This window comes from Rhamphochromis longiceps, linkage group LG7 (assembly GCF_057381845.1).
Source record: "Rhamphochromis longiceps isolate RC_006_pf linkage group LG7, R_longiceps_female_GT1.1, whole genome shotgun sequence".
Taxonomy (NCBI): domain Eukaryota; kingdom Metazoa; phylum Chordata; class Actinopteri; order Cichliformes; family Cichlidae; genus Rhamphochromis; species Rhamphochromis longiceps.
The window spans coordinates 4,580,887-4,585,026 of NC_140563.1; positions in this window are offsets into that span (position 1 = coordinate 4,580,887).

The window sequence follows — 4,140 nt, forward strand, 5'->3', positions numbered from 1 at the left end:
TAACGCCCTCTGCTTATGAGTGTCGGCGGGTCGGAGACGTCATCGAAGGAGGCGGACCCCGACGAACACGTGTGGCTTCACAAAACAGGACCACGACTCATCTTCGCCCAGAGGAAGTACGAATGTTCGAGTTCCCACTCGGAAAGTCGATGCAGTCCCAGCAACAGTGCTGTGCCAAAATTAAGATTTTGGAGCCCATACCAAATACAGGGCCAGTATTATACCCGTACCCATACTTTTAACCTATAAAGGCAGTTTATGTAGGGGAGAGCATGATTGTAGTGATTTATGATATATTTAGTGATTTTCCACAATAATTAGTTAATACAACTAAACGCACCTTTCAGCTTTTCATGCATTTTGAAACTGTTTTTTTTTTCTGGAAACCTTAAACGTAAACGTGTCTAAGGGACCGAGCTCTAATTCTCCAGAGAATCTCATTCTTCGAAGCACCACCCAGAGCTTGTGACCAAAGGGACAAAGCAAATCAATTCAAGAGCTTCTGGGTTAGCTCTTCCTTCACATCAGACTGGTACAGTGTCCACATCACTGCAGAAACTACACAAATCTGTCAGTCACCTGCACTCTCCCCTTACGCACACGTACAACGACTAACAAGAGCTAAACACACACTGCAGCCACTTGTAGCACACAGATTTGCCTCATGCTCTCCTCAGGGAGAAACAAACAGTTGCTACATCTTGATGCATGCTCAATCATCCAGGTAAAGAAATCCCAAAAAGTTGATTCTGTTCATCTGGACGTAACGTTTTTTTCAATGGAAGAAACATTTCATCAGTTTCTTCATCATTATTATGCAAATTGTTCTGACCATTGGTCAACAACCATGAGTACAGCTCACAGAAAGTTGGGGAATGGTTGAAACCACATCATCGTAAGATGGTGATTTGCAGCCGTTTAGAGAGTTTTTCCCTTTTCATGTAAATGGCCCTCGGATTTGAGCAGGAAGTCAAGGAGGCCGTTAACATGAAAATGAAAAAAAAAACACCTCTGAATCGAGGAGGGGGACTAAGGGTCCATCTTTTTACATCTTACAATGCATCATTGCAGACTGAACAAAAACTGCAAATGCAGAAGCAGGAAGTGAAAATTAACCACAACCTTACTACTTCCACAAGAATAATAGCAGGGGATATCCAGGGGGGATAATAGCAGCCAGGTGCTGCTAATAAAATCAACTTGATTAAGTGAGTGCCAACAAGTGTGACCAGAAAAACAACGGTTTTGGCAGTTTGCTGGTCTGGAGAATTCAAATGGGTTAAGCAAAATGTGAACAACTATAAGGCCATTTCCAAACAATTTGAAGTTTGTCATTCTATTGTAAGAAATATTATTCTCATGTGGAAAATAGTAGTTGCCATTTTTATCAAGAGTGAGCATGCTAGCAAATTCTTCCCAAGATTAAACCGATCAATACTCAGAGAAATGACAAAAGTCCAAGTGCTGCATCTTGGAACATTCAGCCATCATTTAGCATGTTCAAGATCATAACATTAAAATTAGCAAAAGGCTTAACTGGTGTGTGGATGTTTTGAGAAAAAGTCTCTTTTCTAAAAGATTTTTCTTTGAACAATGTTGAGTCAAAAATTCTGAAATTTTGTTCACTTCTTAAATGAAATTTAAAAAACAAATACTGAAAAAAAAATGCCACATGAGAAGAGGAGAGTTTGTAACTGATCAGTCTATTGAACCTCTACAAATAGTCAAAAGCAAAAATCACATCTTTCATTTGAGGTTTCATTTATTTATTGTCCCAATATGCAGAATATTAGAATTTCACATATTCTCCTGCATGCTTTCGATGGGTGAAAGACACAGAGGCGGCAAGATGCATATTCAAAATCCAGGGGCGTAGATTTGGCATGGACGGAAGGGACATGTCCCCACCAATATCCAGCGATTATTGAATTGTCCCCACCAATAATTTGATCTCTTCGAGTAAAGAAAACAAACCCGATAGAAAGAAAAAAAACGATCTGTCAACGTCTCATTCACCCAGCGGTGCAGAAAGAGTTAAATTACGTTCTCTACTGGAGTCCTACCTCATGTGACAAATATGGCCAATGTGATTGGCTGTGCTTTTTAGGGAGTTCTGTTTAGTTTTAGCAGCGGCAAGCCTGCGCTGCCAGGAGGAGAGGAGGATGGCAGCAACAAGGAAGAACCTGGCTATAAGAAAGTATTTTTCAAAGAAACCTGTAAGTCACTTAAAGTCAAGTTCACTCATAAAATGTGTCCGTCATAATAACGTTACAGGCTATGCTAGGCTTTGGCCCACATCAGTCTAAAATTGTATGTAACCATGAATAACGTGTTTTGGAAACTAACTGCACAACAGGCAGCACTATCAGTTCTCTAAGTCTCAGAGCAGCATTTCTAATTTTGATTGAAACTGTCAGAGAAAACTGCAGACTCGAGTAAGCCAGGATATTAGTTTTAGAATTATGTCTAACGTTAAAATGTTGGTGACACAATAATTTCGTCCTAATGGCACTGACATATTCATAGGGTTAATTTTTGAGACAAAATATCATGAGGTAGTCATGATTTTGCAAATATTCCACCTTGTTTTAAAAATGCACTCACCCTACAAACATTACTGATGAGTCAAGATCTGCACAAACTGACAGAAACACTGAAGCAGCTACACATTTTATTCTTATTGTCATGTATGTCCTATTTGTCAGGTGACAGAGGCAGCTCTGCCATGTTGTAGCTCAGAGGTGAAGAGGCGAGGTCACAGATGACTGACTGATGATTTGGTGCTATAGATTAACTAGTATTTATCATCATAACAATTGTTAGGCTGCTGATGCAAATTGATTCGTTAGTGTATATTTGACAAAGAATCTGAATTGACATGTCTCACTTTTTATATGGCATGAATCAATGTATTATTTTATCAGGTAGCAATATGTCCTAGTGCAGGGGAAGAGCCAGGGCCAAAGCTGAGGCACATCAAGCACATAGTAATAATTTTAATCTGAGGATAAAACGCAGGTACTTAGGATGAAAGATACTTCAGTGCTCTCAGGAGACTAAAAAGATGGCTACGGTCAACAATGACTCAAATGAAATTAAACAATGCTGCTGTGTGTCCACCAGGAGAGACTGGACAGTATAGATGTAAAACAAACATGCCAGCAGTTTATCTCAGTTAACGAGAGGAGCAGGCATGTGTTCGGCTCCTTCACATAGTGGACATTGAAGTAATGATGTTAAGTGCTTAAAGTCATTTTCTTTTATTGTCATGACTGTATTTGAAGCTATTTTTATTTTTGTATGATACCTGATTTATATGGAATGTGGAAGTAAACTAAAGCCTAAAATACTTTAGTCAGTCATTTGTTTAATAGTAATTTAACATTATATAATTCGCATATAAAACTATGAATTGTAATTTTAAATGGTTTTAAAGCATGCAGAATAGCATATGTAGGCAAGTATATTTCTCTTTTTTTTTCTTTTTTTTTTTTATCAAGAAGCAAAGACAAAAAAAAAAAAAAAAAAAAAAGAAAAGGCAGGGTTCGATGGTAGAATCATCCGTCCCCACCAATGCCAAAACCAAATCTACGCCCTTGTCAAAATCCCAACAATTTAGAAGCTACGGTATATGCAAGATGCTGTAAGCCTACAAAAATCTTTGATGAGCAGTGTGAAACCACCTCATCTTTATTGATGGGGTTATTTCCAGCGTGCTCCATATTCTGATTAACCAAATGCATGGATCACCTTTTTAGATGTTAAAGATGCAGCAACCCTGTTCCCAGACAGGGCAGCAAATGCTGTCTCTGCTCAACCATAAATTCCCCCAAACCCTGCCCCCAAACAAATGTGCTGAGCAATAAAAAGGTTTCTGGTGGAGTCTGGAGAAGGCTTCAGTGTAGTGGGGGCGTTGCAACTTTAAACTGTATAAACACTGGAATGATGGCTTAAACAGTTTAATTCCACCAAGACCCAAGAATGACCTCCATGTTTAAACTTAGTGACAGGATGGATATGAAACATGCAGAGGAACCCCTCCCTCTACCCAATAAGCTGGTTGTCAGTTTGATTTGAATGAAGTTGGATGAAGAAACTGTGTTTTCCTCTTCTTTTGGAGACATTGTCATATGCTTAAAT